This window comes from Callithrix jacchus, chromosome 15 (assembly GCF_049354715.1).
Source record: "Callithrix jacchus isolate 240 chromosome 15, calJac240_pri, whole genome shotgun sequence".
Taxonomy (NCBI): domain Eukaryota; kingdom Metazoa; phylum Chordata; class Mammalia; order Primates; family Cebidae; genus Callithrix; species Callithrix jacchus.
In genome coordinates this window covers 101,633,326-101,657,640 of record NC_133516.1, presented here as the reverse complement: position 1 = coordinate 101,657,640, position 24,315 = coordinate 101,633,326, and the positions used below count along the sequence as shown (strand labels likewise).

The following is a 24,315-nucleotide window of genomic DNA, read 5'->3' as shown; positions in this document are numbered from 1 at the left end:
GATCTCATACAGACTCGGGCTTTAAATATCATCTATAGGCTAATAATTACCAACTTCATTTCTCCAGCTCGGACCTATCCCCTTCCTCTACACCGGTTTATCAGCTGCTTATCTGACATTTCAACTTGAATGTCTAATATGTGTCTCAAATTTAGCCTGTCTAAAACAGCCATGAAGAGCTTTCATTCCACCATTTGCCTGGTCCTTTGTAAATCTCTTATCACATTCTTTGATATTTCAGGACATGGCCAATCATTTTTCTCCCTTTCACTCAAGCCCCAAATCTTCTCATCCTGGTTCTTCTGCTTCCATCACACCACACATCCAGTCCACCAGCATGCTTTGTCAGCTTTGTATCTTCAAGTTATATCCAGAATCTGCGCACTTCCTACCACCAGTTTTACCCCCTGAACTGCTATAATAGCCTCCTAGCCAGCGTCTCTGCTTCTACCCTTGCTTTGCTGTAAGCTCTCAAGCAGTGGTGTGGTTGGCAGAACACAGCTTCAGTCGATCATTTCCAGCCGCATTCATTTGTCATCTTATAATGCATCTCTAGCAGAGTCAGTATCACATCAGGAACTGTTATATGAAATTTAAGTTTAGTTCCACTTTGCAGACACCATGGCCTTGCTCTAGAGCTACAGCAGGCTACATTATAATTTTCCATTAAGCATTAGATAAAACTTCCATAATGTCTTTTTCTATCACAGATGTACCTAAGACCAAAATATCTGTCAGGTTAAATTACCCAAGCTTAGTGTCACTTATACCAAAGTCTGGAAACCTGGATTGCTAAAAAGCCTTTTCCTGCACCGTATGCTACTAAAACGTTACAGTTACTAATGTCATTCTGTATAATAGCCAGAGAAATCTTCCCGAATGTGGCCTAGAAGCGACGGTGCTTCCTTCTTTGAGATGAAAGCGACAGGATGCACTAATTGTTACTTGTTTTGGAAGGTGTTTTCTGGAATGCCATAAACCACTGGTTCTCTAAAAATTGTATTAATATGGGAGTATCTTAACGCTTTACAGAATTCACGTCTCACTCTCTAAAGTGCGTGTGTCTTCCCAAGGCCTCCAACCCACTTGCCACTTGCTTCGTACTGGGTTTGATTAGTACAATGTTATCAGTGTAGTGGACCCATGGGACATTCTGCTGGATGTCTATCAGTCTGGATTTCATCAGAAGATGTCCCACTGAACATCTGCAGAATACAGTTGTAAATGTCTTCCGACTCCTTCTCCTACATATTTTATAGGTGCTATCGTTCTTTCATGGTAATTTATTTTTCCTTTCTTAGGAAGTTCGGGACATCCTTGACCTTGCTATGTGGTGATTCATCTAGTTGTTGCCATAGTGGGTAGGAAGGAAAGCAGGGAAATTTCTGAGGCGACAAGAGTTGTCCTATGGGGGTTGTAAAAAGACTGCAAAAAAACGATGAAGCATTCAGCTCTATTCCAGCACTCACAGAGGTTTTAGAAGAATTTGGTAAAAGAAGATTCTCAACTGTGCTAATCCCAGATGTCCTCATCCTATGTTTTACATTTACACGGACACCCTGTACTGTAAATCTACCAGCGCATTATTGCCAGGAGAGCAGGTAATTGAACCTTTAAAATCAAATTCTTACCTCCACCTCAAATTTTTTCTGGAACCAAACTCAGATGGACAGTAGTGTGTAGAAATTTTTATGAGGAAAAGCTCCAAAGATCAACATTTCTAGAGTAGAGAGAAGGAAGAATTTGGGAACTAGTGATTGTGGGTCACAGCACAGTCAGAGTATGACTTCAATCCACTTCACAAAGAACTCTGACGCTGTAACCATGTTTTATAGTTTTCCTGAGTGAAATAAGGGGGATGGGTGTGTATACTCCTAATTCAATTTGTGATTAGATGCAGGTCCCCGGGGAATGGGGGAGTGATCTTGGACATAGAATATCACTTTATTAAAGGTAATTTTCAAAGATAGCTGGGAGCAGTACAGGACACATCCACAACAACCTCCAAATTTGTTATCAACGTTGTAGCAATTTTTCCAAGCATAATTTTTGGTTAATATGGAAGTGGTACTGGCACAAATGAGTCTCTCCCTGTGTAAATATCAACCAGCTTTAAGACAAATGAAAGTCAAAGGCTTGCAGAGTTGGAAGAGGCTGAGAAATCCTTTAGTAAACTGCTCGGTTAGAGCTTTGAACCCAATTGACAGCATTCTCGACACATCTATGGGCATTTGTGTTATTAGAATACAACTTTCATAGATTTGATCATTTTGAAAATTTTCACCTCTTGTTGAGAAGACTCTGCCTCCTCATAACTTCTACCTTTTCTTCTATTTTGACGTGAAGAATCCCATATGTGTAGTAAATTCTAATGAAAGTGTTTCAGATACATGAAGATGACTGTTAAATAATACGCCACGCATCCCCATTCGCCAACTTCAACCATCTTCATGTGGCTGAATTTTAATTCTGTCACGATCTGGTTACTATGTTGTGACTTCACTCCAAGTTGTTAATTTTTCTGTGTCACTTTCAGAACTGAACGCAGGGTATCCAGGCATAACTCACACAGAACATGGGATATCCCATTTTTAAAAGAAAATGTACTCCTGTTAAAACAGTTTCATCTCTTATTAGTTCTTTTGGCAATTACACCATGAGGCATGTTACTCAGTGCTTGGAAATTGTCATATCATTGTTATAATTAAAGCAAAGGTTTAGCTAATGCATTGATATAAACTTTCTTGTTTAATCTTCTAGAAAATTATGAGAGTGAGATATTATTCGATGCTATTTGAAACAAGGAAAAGTGCAGATAGATGTGAAAATAAAACAAAAAAGGGTAATGAAGATGATAGCATACCCCTGAGGAATAGGTGAAATAATATAGAAAACTTTTGTTATCATATGAATATAAGCTTTGTATTTTTAAAATTTCATTTGCTGAGGAAGAAATATCATGAAAGGGACGGGCGCGGTGGCTCAAGCCTGTAATCCCAGCACTTTGGGAGGCCAAGGCGGATGGATCACGAGGTGAAGAGATCGAGACCATCCAGGTCAACATGGTGAAACCCCGTCTCTACTAAAAATGCAAAAAAATGGCTGGGCATGGTGGCGTGTGCCTGTAATGCCAGCTACTCAGGAGGCTGAGGCAGAATTGCCTGAACCCAGGAGGCGGAGGTTGTGGTGAGCCGAGATCGCGCCATTGCACTCCAGCCTGGGTAACGAGAGGGAAACTCCGTCTCAAAAAAAAAAGAAAAAGAAATATCATAAAAGTCATGCTCTACAAATGAATGGCAAATGTGACATGGTCTGGAAATCCAGAATGCTTTACAGATGCCAGCAAAGGTTAATCATGTTAGCTTTCTCTAGGAGTGGTCGTATCTGTGTAAGAGGATAAGCTTATGGACTGTGCTACCTAAATTGTTTATTAAGAACCCTTTCCCAGCAAATGCTGAGAATAGAAAGAAAGTTAAGCTTTGATGAGGCAGCAAAATCCTGAGTGAACACCTTGTGACAGCAGCGTCACTATAAAACTGCTATTTGGCTTTTATTGTTATTTAAAATACTTCAATGAGACTTCAACTGCTGCCATGATACCAGCAGGACATTAAATTGTGTATTTGAAAATGGCTAAAATATCAATCTGTGGTTAAGCATACGACTGTATTTATGGAGTTTCCCTATAATCATCGTAAGGCTTGCTTTCTCAATTGACTTTCCGCTATGGATGACAAACATCTTACCAGAATTGAACCTTACTATAGCATTGGCCGGCAGCTAAAACATCCAAACTTTGTCCTGCTAATACTGAGCATTTATTTATTTATTTGGGTTTTGTAAACATATGCTTATCAATTCATTGAAGGCTTAAATAGTTGGCAGAATGGTAGGTGTGCAGAAAACTACAGAAACCAAAGGATGAAGACATAACTTAACCTTCAACATAAGTAGAACTAAAGTTTTAGGCCATTCGTTTCTAAATTGATTCCTATAAATTTTGAGTAATTAGGTGTGGTTGATCTGTAGGAACAAGACCTAGGTCCTAGTTTCATACTATATAACCAAGTAAGTGGCTATAGGCCAACTTCTTTCATTTTTCCAGGGTCAGGTTTTCAAACACAGGAATTGGAATAGCTGCTCTTAATAGCTTATTGTTTTTCTAAGATTTGGGGATTTTAATCTCTCATATATATTATTAGGTCATGTGTATACGGCCTTTTTGCTCCCTTATCAAAGCTTATACATATATACATACTGTAAATTCAGAAAGACTTGGTTTCTAGCCACCAGAAATTGCAATTGAATGCTGATAGAACCTAAACCTAAGTTAATATAAAGAGAACTATATCATGCATATTAAAAAACAAAGTAGCTAATGACTTCACTTATGACCAAAAATTGACTGAGATCAGTGTTGCCCATCTGTAGGAAACAATTTGAAAAACAAAATACATGAAAGGTAATTTTAAAGATGTTGAACATCATGCAATGAAGGACAGTCATCTACATGTGGTAGGAACCAAATGAAGCGGGCCCTACAACTTTCTTAGCTAAATCCCTGGAGAACGTTTCCAGGCTGTGACACAGAGAGAAGCAATCCAGGCAAAGTCCAACCGTTTTCCCGAGTTGTAATAAAGCTGGAGGTCAGGAGAGAACAAGGCAGTCATAATTCTCAGGCAGAGTGTCAGCACGGTACTAAGAGAACCTCACAGAGATGGAACTCTCAATACCTGCAGAGGGTCTCATTAACGAATTAGTGTGAATGCTGATTAGCACAAGCATATGAGGGGAAAGAATCATCCACATAATTACAAGAAAGAGTGACTTTGATCCTATACCTCAAAGCTTGCATGGAAAAACTTCACAAGTCACAGGGTATCAGGTAGTGTAAGAAGAATCTTGTCTCAGCAAGGACAGAAAAGCTTAAAAACAAATCTAGGAGGAGTAAGAAAACGTCCAAGTAACTTAATCATGTTCCAAAACAGTGATAGAATGTATATAAGAATATTAAAGCACACAGCACCCAACAAGATAAAACTCACAATGTTTGTTATTCAGTCAAAACTAAAAGCATGCAAAAAAGCAGGAAAATATGACCTAGAATTAGAAGACAAATTAGTCAATCAAAACCAATCCAGGACTTATATAGATGTGAGATTAGCAGCAAAGATATTTACATAGTTATTAAAGTCATGTGTCATTTGTTCAAGAATTCAGTGGAATGATTGAAAATGTTAAATAGAAATGTGTCAGATATAAAATAAAAATTTCAAATAAACTTCTGGAGATGAAAAATTTAGTATTGGAGATTTTTAAAAATATACCTTTGGGGGTTAACATTAGATCAGACACTACACAAGAATAAACTGGTGGATTTAAAGACATAATAATAAAGGCTTTTCAGAATAAAATGCAGACATAAAAGAAGACACACACACACACACACACACACGCGCGCACGCGCGCGCGCACACAAAATGTCCATGATAGATAATGTCAAGTGGTCAAGTATATGTGTAATTGGAGTCTCCAAATGAGAAAAGAGAGAGGAGAGAGACAGAAGAAATAATTGATACAGAAAGACCAATTTGTTTTCAAATTGATTCAAACTATAAACCCCACAGATCCAAGAAGCTCAATAACATTCAAGCACAGGAAGATGAACAAAAGTACTACAACGCATATTATAATTAATCTGCTAAAAGTCAGTAATAAAAGCAACCAGAATAAATATTACATTATTATTGGGAAATAATTCTTAATGGATTTCTTATGTTTTCTCCCCCCCATCTTATAAGGAAGGCAACACTGCCTTTTATTCTGGACTTCTTTTTAAGTGCATTTAGTGAACAGTTTAGCCTCCCTCCAGAGCAAAGAGCAGTCATACTTAATATACATTATTAACAATTTAGGCTTCCTAAGCTCAGGGTTTCTCTGATGTTACTCAACCCATTGCATGTGCAGGTATTATTTCTCTATCTCTTTGCATCACTCTGTGGGAATTGGGGCCCTGGGACTTGCATAAAAACACTGATACTTTGGCTACTGTTAGTGATATGAGTCATACATTTTTATTCATCTCTGACCCATGAATTTTATGTCTTCTCACAGTTTCCATGAAAATATAGCAGGCTGGCACGCTAGCTTACAAGTCAGGTAAACTCTTAGACCCTTCACAGTTCTTGACAGTTTTGGCAACAAGATTAGGGTGCAAACATTATCATTAAAGGGTTGCAGCCAAATGACGGTCAAAAATTCTGTTATCTTCAGTTTCCAAGATCACCTTTATGCTATTCACATCTGCTGTTTTTCTTTGTGAATGGGTAACTCAGGAAGGACGTTTCCATTAGTAACTGGGGAGAGTTACCTGCCTCTGTTCTAGTAATAGAGTGAGGAAAGGGAAAGAAAAGAGACAACAGGCTAATACATTTTCTATTTTGAAATAATTTAAAACTTACAAAATATTTGCAAGCCAGTTGAAATAACTTTTTTTCTGAATCATTTTAGTATGTATGGCCAATATTAATCCCTATTATCCAAAGTAAGTAATATACATTTTTCTACAAAATAGAGCATTCCTCTATAAAATTATAATCAAACATAAAATCAGAAAATTAACATTGATAGGCTGCTACTACCTCCACTGACCCGATTTAAGTGTTATGAATTGCCTATTTTAAAAGAAAATAAATTAATCCAAATTCGTGCTTTGCATTTAGTTGTCATTTTTTGGGGTCCCATTAAATCTGGATTAGTTCCTCAGTTTTTATTTTTTGACTTTCAACAATTTAACATTTTTTGAAGATTAAAGGCCAAATATTTTATATAATGTTGCTCTGTTTTTATTTGTCCCATGTTGCTTTATAATTAAATTCAAGGTATATATTTTAGACATTAATACCACAGAAGTGACCCTGTATTCTCATTGCATCTTCTCAGGTGGTAAATAATTTTAATTTTCTTTAATTGCCCATTTTTTGATTGAGTTTGCTTTTCTTGTAAACTTGTTTAAGTTCCTTGTAGATTCTGGATATTAGCCCTTTGTCAGATGGATAAATTGCAAAATTTTCTCCCATTCTGTAGGTTGCCTGTTCACTCTGATGTTAGTTTCTTTTGCTGTATAGAAACTTTAGTTTAATTAGATCCCATTTGTCAATTTTGGCTTTTATTGCTATCGCTTACTGTTTTTTAGTTATGAAGTCTTTGTCCATCCATACCTATGCCCTGAATGGTATTGCCTAAGTTTTCTTCTAGGGTTTTTATGGTTTTAGGTTTAAATCTTTAATTCATCTGGAGTTAATTTTTGTATAAGATGTAAGGAGGGGTCCAGTTTCAGTTTTCTGTATGTGGCTAGCCAGTTTTCCCAACACTATTTATTAAATAGGGGATCCTTTCTCTATTGCTTGTTTTTGTCAGCTTTGTCAAAGATCAGATGGCTGTAGATATGTGATGTTATTTCTGAGGGCTCTGTTCTGTTCCATTGGTTTTGGTACCAAAACATGCCGTTTAACAGATCTATACATGCTGTTTTGGTTACTGTAGCCTTGTAGAATAGTTGACATCAGGTAGCATACTGCCTTTCGCTTTGTTCTTTTTGCTTACGATTGTCTTGGGTATATGGGCCCTTTTCTGGTTCCATATGAAATTTGAAGTAGTTATTTTTAATTCTGTGAAGAAAGTCAGTGGTAGCTTGATGGGAATAACACTGAATCAATAAATTACTTTGGGCAGTATGGCCACTTTCACAATATTGATTCTTCTTATTCACGAGCATGAAATGTTTTTCCAGTTGTTTGTGTCCTCTCTTATTTCTTTGAGAAATAAGTGGTTTGTAGTTCTCCTTGAAAAGGTCCTTCACATCCCTTATAAGGTTTATTCCTAGGTGTTTTATTCTTCTTATTGCAATTGTAAATGGGAGTTCACTCACCATTTGGCTCTCTTTTTCTATTTTTGGTGCATAAAAATGCTTGTGATTTTTGCATGTCGATTTTGTATCCTGTGACTCTGCTGAAGTTGCTTATCAGCTTAAGGAATTTTGGGGCTGAGACGATGGGTTTTTCTAAATATACAATCATATCATCTACAAACAGAGATAATTTGGCTTCCTCTCTTCCTATTTGAATACACTTTATTTCTTCCTCTTGCCTCATTGCCCTGGCCAGAATTTCCAATACTATGTTGAATAGGAGTGGAACTCACCAGTTATTTCATTGCTGTTTCTTATTTGATTGTTAGTATGATGGTAAGTGCCAGTGATGATTTTCTAACTGCATTTTTCTATGCTAATAATTTTTAATTCTGCTCTAAAATAACTATTTGTCTTCTTCCTTATATATCCATTTATATAAGATTTATATAAAGCCAGAGATTTGTGTTTTACTTAATGGTTTATTATCAGTGACAATCTTCATTTCATGCTCAAATAGTTTCATATTTGACGAGTGGGAGTCCTTTAATGTTTTGTTTTGTTTTGGTGTCCTTTTTAGTCTTTGAACACTTCCTTACTTTATGACTGATATGGTTGGCTTTGTGTTGCCACCAGAATCTCATGTTGGATTATAATCTCCATGTGTCAAGGGAGGGACCTATAATCTCCACGTGTTAAGAGAGGGAGGTGACTGGATCATGGCGATGGTTTTCCTCATGCTGTTCTCGTGATAGTGAATTCTCAGGATGGTGAGTTTTCATGAAACCTGATGGTTTTATAAGGCATTTTCCCCTGCTCTTGCTCACCCCTTTCCTGAAGCCTTGTGAGGAAGGGGTTTGCTTCCCCTTCTGCCCTAATTGTAAGTTTTCTGAGGCCTCCCTAGCAATGCAGAACTGTGGGCCAATTAAGCCTCCTTTGTTTATAAATTAGCCAGTCTTGGGTAGTATCTTTATAACAGTGTAAAAATGGACTAATGCAGTGACAAATAAAATGTTAAAAGACTACCTTGTATTTTTCCTGAGTCATCCCTGAAAGCCAAGTTTTTTAATCAAAAATGCTATTTAGAAACCAAGATCTGGGCTCTGGGAGTGCTTGAAGCTATTGAGTGTCATCACTCACATGTCCTCTCAGTGGACAATCTAGGGTATGCATATGTATGTATATGTGTATACATATTCATATGTATATGTGTGTGTATATATATATACACTTCTATGTGTATGTGTATATATATATATACACTTCTTTGTGTGTATGTATATACGTATATATGTGTGTATATATATATGTATATATGTGTGTGTATATATATATACATACATACACACGTACCACCTACATGCATCTCTCTATTTATTTATCTATATACACATACATTGAAAACCACAAATTTATACCAATACCAATACAAATACCAATACCAATCTACTATCATCAGTTAATTTTTATTTCCATCCTTTCCTATTAACTTTAGTTTAGGTACTTATTTTCATTCCTCCATGATGTAATAGATTTCCTATCACAGCTGCCAGTCCTCTGCATTGAAATTCTTCTTAGTTCCATCAGGCTCTGACACCAAGTCACTCTTGTTTCCCCAAACTTTCAACTCACATACACATAAGACACATAATGCCACATGGGCATCTATCTACCTTACTCTGACCCATCAAATGGATTTGGGGACTAACTTATTTAGGAAGTATAAAAGGAAGGAGGGAATTAAGGACAGCTGGTTATTATAAATGTGTATGACCCTGGGCTGCATAAAACAAAATTTGAGAAATGTTTAACCAAAGGCACTTCAGTTGTTTTTCATTCTCATAAGCAAATGAGGACAGGTAGAAACAGAGAGCTTTGGATATGCTTTATTTCAACCTTTACTTGTAGTGCAGTAGCTTGTGTCTAATAGTCTGCCCTCCCTTGTGAAAGTGGTGGTGTGGATGGTGTAAGAAAATTGGAGAGAGAATTCCCGCATAGTATGTTCAGTAACATGTTTACCAAAGTTTTTTTGGTCATCCAAGGGCTTAAATTAGATGTATGTAGAAGAAATTTTTTTGCTCTAATCTATGAATTAACTTTGGGTTAGGATTAGAACTTCACTGGCCTTTGTTTCTTAACTCAATTCTATTTCTTCCACTGAAAAAATGCAGTCAGATGTATTGAATATGTCAGATTTCTGGAATGGAGATATAAGACTTGTGATACATATATTGCTAACCATAGCTAGTAATAGTTCAGCCAATAAAAATCATAAAAATTTCATCTTTTTTTGCCTGCAACAGTGAGTGAATGTCTGTGGATTTCAAATTGATTATACCTCATCTTTATATTTTATTTTACAAAAGAATATAAGTGCACAAAGTACAAAGAGAATATATCACCTATAATTCTGCTTCCTTGAAGGTCTTTAAAAATCTATTGATTAATCTCATATATATGTATTCTTTCAAATGTTTAGTGACTATATTTCTTATATATATAAAAGAGATTAATCAATAGATTAATATATATATGTATATATATATATATATATGCCAACATATGCACATGTAAATTTAAGGTTTTTAATTAATTTTTGATCTCTTGTGCATTTTTCAACAAATGATCTTTTTAATATATCAACATGTCATCAAATATTAGTTTACAAAAGGCTTTTTGTTGGCATAAAATTCCATTTTATACATTTGTCGTTATTTATTTAACTAAATGGCTCTTGGGGACATTTATATCATTCATTTCTTCTTTATGAATGTGTTGCCATAAATATCTTAGTAAAATTTTTTTGTACTTTTTTTTCCAATAACCTCTTAAAAGTTTGGTCAAAATAAAACTTTTAAGTTTAAATTTTTCTTCAGAAAATTTGAAATAATGCCTTATGAGAGTATCCATGGATCCCATCTTTTTTTTTTTTTTTTTTTTTAACCAGATCTTGGTAACACACAATCTTTAAAATTTTTGAATTATCTTTACCAAATTGATAAATGAATGTGGCATACCATTTCAATATGCATTTTAATTAAAAGAGCCACTAAGTATCCTTTCAAATGTTTAGTGACTATATTTCTTCCTCTGGGAATTACTTATGTATATTAATTCACTAAGTATTGTTAAAGGCCTAATCAGCCACAGACCACCAAGCAGCAATCTAAAGCTAAGGGAATTAGCCTGACTGACTCCACGCAGGCATGGAGGGCACTCCAGAGGAATGACAGAACGCCACCTGACGAGAGAGAGAGCAAGGGAAGCATCGTAAGGTTTTGGTTCTTGCTGCATGACTCTGCAGAATGTTTAAGGGTAGAGGGTATTAATTCTGGATTCATTGCTTCTTCTAGACAAAACCGAAAGGAATCAAGTTCATCTAGGGATTGGGTGCTGACATGAGGTAAAAGCATTTTAGCAATCAGGTGTTCCTAGTAACAGATAAGAAAAGCAAAGAACTTCTGGGGGCATAATCAGTAAACAAACAGAAGTCACAAAAAGAAGAGTTTGCTTGTGGAAATAATATTTTCCACTAATTTAGATGCTAGCTTTTTCTGTGTTCAACCTTTCATTCAGCCTGATTAATGGCAAAGTGGCCTTTTCCTTTTCAATTCCAGTTGATATTTATTGTTGCAGTTTCTGACAGAGCTTTACACTTGATAGAATACAGTTAAGCAAAGTATAGGCAGTGTACATTATTGGATAAAGACACAGAATTTTCTATTATGCATTCTTAAATTTGAGGTTTGGCATCTCCTTTCATAACTGAATAACTGTAAACAAGGTATTTAATCACTTTATTTTCATATTTGTAAAAAGGGACTAGTAACAATAATTTAATATCTATAGACAAATTGAGAAAATTAAATGTAATTATATAAAGCACTTATCAAAATGTCTGACTTGATGTAACTGCTTAAAATAGAATAGCAACTAAAATGGTTTTATCAGTAAGAGTTTCAAATGAGCTAACTGGTGGGGACAATTAGTGACAAGCACATGATTGTATGTGTGTACATGTGAGAATTAAAGGACATCAGACTGTGTGGAAGTTGTTAACACATATTTTTATAATCTGATAAATTGTGGCGGGGGGTGTTGGTTGATGAATCATGGTATTGGGAAGGGAAAGAGGAGCAAAATTTTGTAGATTTAGATGATATTGTAGCCCAAACTCTCCTATTACCCTAGCATAGAAATGCTGAAGAGATCAGTGAGGTATAGGTCTAGATATGACAGACTACTAGGCTGTGGCTTCTATTACAGAAACAAGAATGTGCCCATTTCCAGGATTTTCCTGGCAGAAGACTAAAGTCTTCATGATTCTTGATGTAACTTAATTAACTTGAAAGGCATGTACAAAATAAAGAGAATTGAAATGTTTCACAGAACGAATTAGTAAAATGAGAGGCAGGGATGTACAAGACATGAAGAAAACATGGTGGGGGCAGGTATTCAAATGCTAATTATCAGATTAGAATAAAGAAACATCTCAAAAAGTGGAGAACCATCATTCCATTATGAAATGGAGGAGAAATAAGATGCCAGGCATATGTGGATTCAGAGCAAAAGTCATGAAGGCAGATGGATTAGAATTAAATGCAGTGAAATAGTTGATGTCAATGATACATGCACTTTGGTTCTTCTACAAATGCCACTAGATCAGTCCACTGTTTGGGCTGTAATGTGCAATGGTCTGGGATGGTGGAGAAATGGTGTACTCTGCCAGGAATAGTATACTAAATCCGGTCAATAAAATCAGCGAGACACCATTTGAAGAGGTTCTAGACGTTATCCTGCTCTCCTGATAGCTGCTATTTTGGCTTCCACTCAAAAACATGACCTTGGGGAGGCAGTGGTCTCTGTGTCCTAAACACGACAAATCACTGAGGAAACCCAAGTTGTTGGATGCAACAGCCAATCTACTATCGTCATTCAGCCAGGAGAATGCACAGTATTGCTGCCAACTGAGTAGAGCTCAGGGAATGTTACAGAAACTGTGAATGAAAGAGAGGAAGTGAATAAAATTTAGATGCATTTGCTGCTTTCTTCAATAATTAGACTAGAAAAAAATACTTAAATAAAAACTATGCCATTAATGTGTGATATCAGCTCAACTTCACCCTGGACCAACCAGCTTTTTAAAAAAATTTTTTTAATGTAATAGGTCAACTTTGAGTCATTGGTGGAACTAAATTTAGCTGAATTTGGATGATTTAACACCTGCTCTAATAATGTCATTCTTATATTATTGTAGGGGAAGAGTTGTGTTTTGGTTTTTAACTCTATGCATTTTGTCTTATTTGACTTATGTTTTTTGGTAAAGCTAGACATACTTAGAAAAGAAGAAAAATTAGTCTATGTTAAGTATGTCAGTTGAGAGGATGATAGACACTCAGAATTAGTCTCGTAAAAATTCTGGAATTGCCCTTTTGTTGTGACCAATTTTAACATTATACTATTTTGAGCATTTTTCCTCTGCCCCATCTGACCTTTAAATACTTACACAAGCATTAATTGCCTTCAGCAGTCATGGAACAACTGTTCAACCCCTAATTACAAATTTCTGAAAGTTTTCACCATGCTATTTTCAACTTATTTGTAGACCAGTGTTAGGAATATATTCCTGGAGATTATCCAAGGATATATGTGTAGGTGTCTATGTGTGTGTGCGTAAACATATATGTTTGTATACATATGTTAGAAACTTTAGCATAAATTTGGAATAAATAAAATTCATTAACTTTCTGTGGCAAAATTAACTGTAAAGCCAATTAAAATTATATTACAAAATGTTCTAATGTAAGAAAAAATTAATTTTATCTCAACAATGTTATATTTAAACTTCCAAAACTTACTTGTTAGATTGTCACAACAAGATGCTGCTGTGACCTTTCGTAATAGAAAATCACAAATATTCATTTAGGTATGAAGCATCTGATCTAATTTTGGAAACCTTGTAGCTTAATAAACAAAATAAGATATTTCAAATTATGTTGAACTCTGCAGATCACAAAAATGATGTGAATTTTTTTTTATGTTTTTCTTAGGAACAAAAGGAGCCATTTTGTCCCTTGAAATAATATAGAAGAATCCAAAACAAAAAATATGGTGCAATAAGTGAAAATATATTTAGTTCATTGACTCTGCTTTAATAAGCTTGCATACCAGGTTATTCAGGTTATACATAAAAAGTTTTCCTAACTTTCATTACAGGCTAGGTAGTAAGAAGAGACACTTAGCAGCTTCGCGCTTATAATAATTAATTGTTAGTTTATTTTATCTGTGTTCAATAATTATTTAAAGCATAATAGAACAGAACTAAATACTCTAAGAAAGCTTTTGGTAACTCAACATTTATTTTTAAAAATTTATAACAAAGTTGATACAAAAATATTTGTATTATTTTAATATAAAATATAACTGTGAACTGGACAGAAATATGCAGATCTAGTCCTTATTCAGATTCTTCTTAGTCATTGTCACATATAAACTTAACTCTATATTATTGTTCAAGTTCTAAAACAGTTTTTGCAGCTTCAACAACACTTCCCATTGAGTCTAAATTGGTTAGGTAGGCTGGGCACAGTAGCCCATGCCTGTGATCCCAGCACTTTGGGAGGCCGAGGTGGGTAGATCATCTGAAGTCAAGAGTTCAAGATCAGGCTGGCCAACACGGTGAAAGTCCCTCTCTACTAATAATACGAAAATATAGCTGGGAGTGGTGGCGCACATCTGTAATCCCAGCTACTTGGGAGGCTGAGGCACAGGAGAATCGCTCGAACCCAGGAAGCAGAGGTTGCAGTGAGCTGAGATCACACCATTGCACTCTAGCCTGGGCAACAAGAGGGAAACTCTGTCTCAAAATAAATAAAGAAAATAAAAGAGAGAAGAAAAAAAAGGATCATTCACAGTTCTAGTGTGAGCAAAGAGTAAATATTAAAGCCAGGATTTATTCAATACATGAAGCAACTGAGAGCCAATAAATTTGCCCAGTATACCCTGCTATCAAGTGACAAAAGTGGGATTTGAACTCAGATTTCTCTGACTTTAAAATATTTCCTCTCCATCAGTAGTTCCCACCATTTCTGTTATGTAGGTGTCTATTTAACCATTAGAAAGTGCAGATACCAACATTAGATATTTTAGAGATTAAGAAGTTGGCACTGGCATTAGGTTCTCTGGATTTGAATCTCACCTCTTCCTCAATAGCTGCATGGCCTTAAATAAATTGTTTGCGCTCTTTATGATTTAGGTTTTTAATCTCATAAAAGAGTAAAATAATAACCCTCAAAATGTTCTTATAAATAAGGAACTAGGTATGATAATCCATGCTAAAATAAGTAGTAGGCCAAGCTTATAGTTGGGGACCATTGTGCTATACCTGCTATATATTATTTAAATTATTTATATTTTTATAGCAGGTAAAAATTATCTTCCCTTCTTTTTGCTGCAATAAGGCATGGCTTTCTACTTAATTATTTTTCTTTATTGACACTTTGCCCTGAATATTCTCCTAATGGAAGCTACTTCCATTGTTTGCCAGAGTTAACTTTACCCAACATGGTTTTTCCTTTAAACGCATCAGAAAACTCTTCACAGTGAATGACCTTACTTCCTGAAGCTCACATTAGGCCAAGGAACAGGAACCCTTTCTGTATATATGTGGATATCAGAAGCTATTATAGTATAGACGGTACTGCTAGAAAAACTCCGCTAGCTGGTAACACCTTGGGTTGTATTACTTCGCAAAAGTTGAATATCTATTCAAGTTTACACTGATCATAATAGGGACTTTTTTTTTTTTCAGAGACTGAGCTCCATTTAAACCATGATAGCGTCTACTTTCTGTTCAATTTCTCTTCAAAACTTACGTTTCATTTGAAATTGCCTGTGTGCATCATTAAAGAAACACATTTATATTTATTCCTTAAGAACAACTTGCAGAAGACAAAGAGCTACCTTGGATCTGGGATATTTCCACATTCAAGAAGAAATGATTCTGTTGCAACGACTTCTATAAACTGTTCAGACTACTGAAGCTTAGAAAACATGTTAAAATGGAAAAGTGCTTATAAGTAAAATGGAGAATCATAATTTCAACTGCCTTCACCCTCTAGTAAGCCATAAGAGACTTGTTTGCCAAATGCATCTGTGCGAAGAGAATCTCTGTCATAATGAATTTTGCTCGCATATCTTAAGCACGTGTGAAGCAGTGATCCTAAGGTGCTCTTCTGAGAAATATAGAAAGCTGTATTAGTATCACCATGAAATTGGTAAGAATCAATGGTTCCAATATTTGCGGAAAAGACAATTTCATTATCAGAAATACTTAGACACCAACCTCTTCTATGAATGCTGTAACAAATTTTATACATATTTTTGTAACCAACATTTAAACACAAGCTCACGTTAAATTTTTTTTTTTTTTTGAGATGGAGTCTCACTCTGTCACTGAGGCTGGAGTGCAGTGGCGTGATCTTGGCTCACTGCAATCTTGGCCTCCTGGGTTCAGGCAACTCTTCTGCCTCAGCCTGGAGAGTAGCTGGGACTACAGGTATGTGCCACCATGCCCAGCTAATTGTTTCGTGTTTTTAGTAGAGATGGGGTTTCACCATCTTGGCCAGGCTGGTCTTGAACTCCTGACCTTGTGATCCACCCACCTTGGCCTCCCAAAGTGCTGGGATTACAGGCATGAGCCACTGCATCCAGCCGACCCCTCTTTTTGAAACAATAATATTAAAATCGGGAAACACTACACATTGTAATGAAAGCAAAAAACGTTCTGTTTCATTGTCACTAAATATGCTTGCCTTTGATTTTTCAGTGTAACAAAAATAGTACATAAAAACAAAATAATGAGCTCAGATTTTTTCTTTAAATAATCACATTTGTGCCACTTTATCTGTTTTAAGCTTCGTTGCTAGAAAGCATGACATAGCACCAAAAGAATCAATATTTATAGAACTACAAGATTTTGGAAAGCTACCTTCTGCTCTAACTTCTACCATAGGAACATAAATTTACTGAGTGAGTTCAGCTTCCCCAAGCCTCTGGGCTCCTTTCTGAAAATGAGAGATTTGGTCCCGATATTTTCTAAAAACCACGTTTTGCAATAAGAGTTCGAATTTCAACCACTGTCCAAATTTTACTAAGCGAAGACTGAAGTGAAAAGGGACCTTCCTCTATATCAGACATAGCTACTGGAATTTAATTTGGTTATATGCGACATTGTTAACAGTAGTTATGTCCATGACTGCAACTTCAGACTCCTATAACTGTGTCATAGAGCATTATTAGATTAAAGTCAAATCAGGCTAGTTCTTGCCTAATGAAGACTAAATATAGTCAGTGGGATTGTTACAGTAGAATGATTCTTGGTAATGATATATGGCCAAACCGTTTGACTGTAGGGCCCTACGTGAATAATGGCATGGAACAAGTAATGAAAGTGTCAGTGGGCTAGATTCCAAGAGTTTGATTTTGAAAAGTGAATGAGGTGGTTTAGTTAGCGCATTGCCCAAATACTTTGCTTTCATTTCTTCCTTCCTTCCCCTTCCTTCCTTCCTTCCCCTTCTTTCCTTCCTTCCCTCCCCTCCCCTCCCCTCCCCTCGCCCCCTCCCCTCCCCTCGCCCCCTCCCCTCCCCCCCTCCCCTCCCCTCTTCCCTTCCTCCCCTCCCCTCCCCTCCTCTCCTCCCCTCCCCTCCCCCCCTCCCCTCCCCTCCTCTCCTCCCCTCCCCTCCTCCCCTCCCCTCCCCTCCTCCCCTCCCCTCCTCCCCTCCCCTCCCCTCCTCCCCTCCCCTCCTCCCCTCCCCTCCCCTTCCCTTCCCTTCCCTTCCCTTCTTTTTTTGACAGAGTCCTGCTCTGTGCCCAGGCTGGAGTGCAGTGGCATGATCTTAGCTCACTGAAAACTCTACCTCCGGGGCTCAAACAATTTTCCTGTCTCAGCCTCCTGAGTAGCTGGAATTACAGATGAGCGTTACCACACCTGGCTAATTTTTTTATTTTTAAAGTAGAGACAGGGTTTAACCATGTTGGTCAGGCTGGTCTCAAAGTCCTGACCTTAGGTGATCATCCGCCCACCTCAGTCTCTCAAAGTGCTGGGATTACAGGCGTGAGCCACCACGCCTGACCTGGTTTCTTTAATTCTGCTGATTTACCTCCAAGTTCAAAGCAAAGAATGGACAGTATCCCTAGAGAACTAGCAAGGTAAAGATTCTTACTGTAAAATTCTCTCTTGTTGTCATTGATCAAAATGTGTTATGGAAAGTCGTTCAGTCCTGGGTACTCAAGTAGTCACTTTATGCCAACATCCATTTCTTTATCTCTTATATTTCTTTATCAATAATGATATTTGTGTAGAATTGCGGATTAAAGAGAGAGAAGATGAAGTCCTCACCTTGACAGGTTTTAGTCTTGCTGAGAACATAATTGTTAAAGGGGTTTGCAATCAGGAATCTCACCTAAGAACAATAAAGACTATCATCAATACACTAAGCATTCCCATCTAACTGATTTTTTAATCACAACATTCTAAATCTACGTGCATAATTAGTCCATACTTGATGTAACTGGGTGTCCACACAGTGATGAGTTTGCCAGAAGAAGTTATTACTAGCTTTCCAGAAAAAGAAAAAGCCGTCTTAAATTTAGCTTTTGATGGAATGTCCTCAGTAAATTTGTATTATCATGGAGTTTTTGTGTAGAAACTAATTATGTTTATTCTTTGGTCCAGCAAATATTGAGCAGAGAACACAAATTTTATCCTAGGCATTATGCTAAGCATTGAGTATTAAGCACAGTTCTCCCTCATAAGCGTGGGTGTAATATGCGGCCTCTCTACTACATAATTGGCCAGTTTTGAGGGCCAGTTGCCTACTTTGATGATGACCAGTACTCTCTAAATTTAAACTCAATCTCTTGAATGAAGCTAGCATCTTATTCACCAACCACCTTGTGGTTTCGGTGTCTTGGCAAATAATATATGATACAGCATAGATGGAAAAATTAGTATCTGAGAGCACTTAATGACCTTGTTGAGAGCGCTTCAGAAAGCCCAGCTTGTTGGGGCTTAGAAAGGAAAATAGGAGACTATGTAGAATTTTCTGTGAACCTGAAGGAAAGACTTATATGATAGAAAAAATTGAGAAGTGCTTGCCTCTAGGGCAGCAGTACTGTGTAAATAAGTAAGGTTTTTTACTTATGTGCTGGAAATGTGAGGTGTGGAAGATGAGGGTCAAACAGTGAGAACCGTGTCAGAGTTTCATGGTGGTGGGGTGCTTTGTCTTCTACTTCTCTCTTAAACATTGTATTAAGTAAAGAGTTCACTACAGAGAGGATCTGTGATGCTGAGTCTATTTAGATAAACTATGGCTCAGGGAAACCATAACTTTTCTTAAGGAGCTGCACCAATATAACTCAGCATCCACTGGATGGTCTCAAACTACTCTAACCTGAATCATTCAAATGATAGAGGAATTATACAGCTCTAACAAATGGCCCCCTAATTCTTAGAAAGTTCTCAAAATCACTCTCAAAAATGAAAGAATAAATTTGATCTACACTAACATGCTGACATTTCTAATTTGGCTTATTTTTTACATTTCATAAATTATCAGAATTAGGTCCTAAAAACCTGATGGAACTTTTTAGGCAAATATTGTATTTTTTTCAATGTTACAAAGCTTTATATCACCATGTTTATTTCATACAAGTCACCCAATGCCCAATTCGATATGGTTTTATTACTTGGTCTTAACCATTATTTTACTTTAAATTTTGTTAGTGAATAATTCATTTTAATGTCACATGCTACTCTTTAAACTTTTTGAATAAGATGTGTATAAGGCAAAAATTGTGTGTGTGAATGTGTGTGTTTTGCTGGCAAAACTTTTTCTCCTTCCAGTCCCTTTCCCTATTCTCCTATCCTCCCAGTTCCCACTCCACAGCACTCCCCATGACATCCCCCTCACCCACAAATAAACACTGTTATTACATTTTGGTATCCTTCCAAATATTTTTATACATGAACAAGTAAGTAGCAATAAGTACTAGCTTTTATTTTTTCCCCAGCAGGGTAGCACTCACTCTGCACAGTACTTTGCTTTTGAAGATGTTGTCATATATTATCTAAGGACTTCTCTGGCCTTCATCCATTATTTTAATATTTTTTAAAATGTCATTTGTCATAGTTCTTATTTCAAACCATTCTTGGAGATAGGAGTGAAGTGAATGAATGTAGGTACAGGTGCTAGAGAAGGTCCCCAAACCAGCCATAACCACCATTTTTATTTTTATGTATTTAAAGACAGGACTTACGAAGGTGTAATTAGCCATTTCCTGTTTGAAATCTTCAGGAGAGATCTCATAATAAATTGTTTATTTTTAAGGTTTAAACCAGAAGCAAAATCTTCTCATATGATGTTCATGAAATCCATTGAGACTGGGTCATCTCAGAAGGTAAAAGGTAACCCAGCAATCCCATTACTGCATATATACCCAAAGGATTATAAATCATTCTATTATAAAGACACATGCACACATATGTACACTGCATCACTGTTTACAATAGCAAAGACCTTTAACCAACCCAAATGCCCATCAGTGATAGACTGGATAAAGAAAATGTGGCACATATATGCCATGGAATACTATGCAGCCATAAAAAAGGATGAATTCATGTCCTTTGCAGGGACATGGATGAAGCCAGAAACCATCATTCTCAGCAAACTGACACAAGAACAGAAAACCAAACATAGCACGTTCTCACACATAAGTGGGTATTAAACAATGAGAACACATGGACACAGGGTGGGGGACTTCACACACTGGGGCCTGTTGGGGGGATGGGGGACTGCTGGAGGGATAGCAGGGGTTGAGGGGATTGGGGAGGAATAGCATTAGGAGAAATACCTAATGTAGATGACAGGGGGATGGATGCAGCAAAACACAATGGCACATGTATATCTATGTAACAAACATGCACGTTCTGCACCTGTACCTCAGAGCTTAAAGTGTAATAATAATAAAAAAGTAACCCGGCTATAGTTTCTCTACATGGAATATTTTTCAAAGATAAGCAGACATCACTATACCTCACCACAACAGGCATGCTGTGCAATCTGTGCCCCTCGAGATTTCCCTGCCAGGATGTTCTAAGGTAACTTTGCAACCAGTGATTTATTAACACTGGAGAGGGGAAGCAGAAACTCTTGACATCTGAACACTATCTCAGCTCTGTGGCCAAAGTCATTTCACATGCACCATTCTTCATTCCATGAACGTGAAAGGAAATTGCATCCATATTCCAAAGAGCTCTTCCATTTTACTCCTAAACCAAAGTAGCCTTGTAAGAAAATTAGATTAATATTTCAAATTTTCATGTTTGACACTGAAACTGTTAATGTGTCTTATTAATAGAGTCAAATGAATATAACAACCCTTTTAGTGAAGTGTAAACAAATGCTAACTTTGGAGATTATTGAAGTATAGAGGGCTTAGCGTGCCGGTACCTTCAGAATGCCGCGTTCTGAACACTTTCACTGGACACTTTCCTCTGTTCTGGTGGCTGCAGATACCTTTGGTGTTACCTCTTTCTGTCAGTAGTGATGCTTCTCACCTCTGTAACTCCTGCTTCCTGCCTCTGCCTCCATTTCAGCAGCTCAAGCTGTATTTCGTTTTCCGGACACTGGGGTTTCTTTTTCTCTACGTCTTGCCACTTCTTTCTGTGCTTCCTGATGTTTGCAACGGCAGGTCTTGATCCTAACAGTGAGCTTGGCTGCAGTGCCAGCTATTAATGCTCTTTGTCAAAACTTCCACTTCTCCCGATTCCAAGCATTTGGTAGATCTTTTCGGGCTTGGGTGCGGTCAAGCAACTAATTCTGGTAAATGCGTTGTGACAGAAGTATGTGTCACTTCCTGGATGAATACTCAATGCCTATGTGAGGCATAAAGAAATGCTCTCTTCTCCTCTGTCACAAGAGTTGAAAATGTTCAAGACACTAGCAGATAGGAAGGGTTGAAGCCTCGAGTGATGGCAGGAGGAGACCCTTCCTTACCAAACCAATGTGGGGGTAAGGTATTAGCAAGAAATAAGTGCTTCTTTTTTGCTTGTTTGTTTTAAACCACTGAGATCTGAAGGTGTTTCTTACCATGACCTAACCTGATAAGCCACTGAGAGTGTTTCTTCCTTCTTGCTGGTAAATACACCACACATCAGAGTTGCTGGGCATATTCCATATTCATAGGGAAAGGTAAGAAGAGGCTGCTCTTCCAGTGCTAGAGCTTTGGCTTATTGCTACTCTGCTTCCGACTTCAAAACTTCTGGGGAGGCTGAGGACAACAGCAATATGAAAGCTGAATCGCTGACGAAGTGAGATCCAATTAGGGAAAGAAGATGAGGTGATACAGAGCTAATGCTGGGACACTGAGCCTTGCTATGATAATGTTAGGAAGGCCTATACAGCAGTCTTCCTAACGCAGACAGCGTAGCGTAGAGTAAGAGATTACACAAGACACCATCTGGCATCAGAGGGAACGCCACCTGAAGTGGCAGGTGCCTCTGGCTGACAAGCAGAGCAAAGTGAAGAGAGCCAGGACAGCTCGGGTAGCAGGAGAAACAGGAGCTGAGTCACACATGTGGCTTGTAGTCACAGGCTGTCATTCCTGGAGACTGGCAAAGACAAAAGGATTCCAAACCCGGGGTCACTGTACTGTATAGCAATCAAGACAGATGCCTGGACTAGAGGGCCAAAAGCGCAATCCTCTTTTAAGACTTCGGGATTAGGAAAGAGTTAACCAGAGAAATACGGCAGAGACTCAGTTATTGAGACAAGATTAGACCAACCACATTCCTGAGAATGCTGAGTGAGTACATTTCGTAGACCTTTCCCATCTATGTTCAGGATTGATTCTCAATATTGGAGTGGACTTGATGATGTAACTAAAGGTCAACTTGTCCCAACCTTAGAAATAGGAAATGTTCTGAGCAAAGCAGATCTGGAAAAACCGTACAAGCTAAATAATAATTGTTTTTTTTCTATTTCTGATTTTTTTTCTGCTTTGTTCTTATTGTTGATCACAGGAATAAGTAAAACTGCTGCAAGTGACTAGCAAAGTAATGACAGAACAGATGAGACCTGTAGTCAGACCGGGTCTTCACTTACGCATCCCATGTGTAAAGTGAACGGGTTAGGGTTCCCTCCAACCCTACATGGTTCTTTTGTAGCACCTGTTCCTGAGTGATGCACAGACGTGGCATTGCATAGAATGATGTCTTAACATATTTATTACTATATCTATTCATCTTTATCACTATATATTTTTCTACTTCTATATTTCTCACTTCTCAATTTATTTTAGGAAAATTTTCTGATATGCTTTCAATTCACCCAGCCTCCCACCAGTTGTTCATGCTGTCTTTCGGTCTGGGCTTTCAGATCTGGTGCTCAGCAGTTTGTTTCCAAATGTGACCTTGGTTGTCTTTCAATCAAATTTACTCTATCACTCCCACCCCCAGCTGTACGGCATCAGGCTCCCTCAGAATTTACCTGTACTCACAGAACTTTACTTCAGTGCTACGCTAATCCAGCCATATGGCTTGACCCAGCTTTTAAAATAGGCTTCAGACAGGCTCCATGGCAATAAATGTAACTATACCTGCTATAAAGGAAGCATCCTAATGCTTCTTAGAATCTAAAGAGCTTTCTTGGATGTAATCTTTCTATTGAAAAGACAGTTTTTTTTCCAATGTAATGCAAGTCATTTGGGCAATTACGTATTTTATACAAATATAGAGAAATACAAATTTATTTTGAAGATAATGTAGAGAAAAAGAAAAAAATAAACCTTTTGCTCAACGAAGTAACAGTTTTATCAGATGAAACAAATGTAGCTATATGTGACATGATATGTTTTAAAATAATTTTTGAACGAAAGTCTGCAGGTCTCTACTATAAGCATGATTTTGTCTCTGAATAGCTTTCAACCTAGACAAAAATTATATAAATTCTGTACTCTTAAATAAGAAAAATGAAAGAAGATAATCTAGACTAGATGAACTCCAAAGTCACTTTTAATATGTGATTATAATTACTATTTTGAGAGAAATATTCAGGTCACAGTGTCTGATTTGTTTCAAGAATTAATAAGAAATTTGCAATTGTATTTTATTTTAGGATTACCCATACAGAAATATTCTGCAGCGGATCCTGAGAACTTCTGTATTCTAAGAACAATAATTTATTGAGTTTATTTTGCGCCAAGCGCTTGCTAAGGCTTTAATCATGTGGTCTCATTTAATGCTCACTATAACCCTGTATTCGTTTGCAAATGCTGCCATAACAAAGTGCTACAGACTGGATGAATTAACAGCAGAAATGTATTTTCTCACAGTTCTGGAGGCTAGA

General features: G+C 37.1%; 1 protein-coding gene across 7 annotated transcripts in view; it reads left to right on the top strand.

Annotated features, from left to right (window-relative positions):
* Nucleotides 1-24,315, top strand: part of LOC144579619 (uncharacterized) — a 634,762-nt gene that overhangs the window by 407,362 nt on the left and 203,085 nt on the right. Inside the window, exon 5 of one of the 7 annotated variants that reach the window (XR_013527735.1) lies at nt 1,302-10,374. The exons of the other annotated variants lie outside the window; for them this stretch is intronic. The gene's annotated coding sequence lies outside the window, so the exon portion shown is untranslated. Of the gene's footprint in view, nt 1-1,301; nt 10,375-24,315 lie in introns of those variants that run through there. 7 annotated transcript variants of the gene reach the window in all.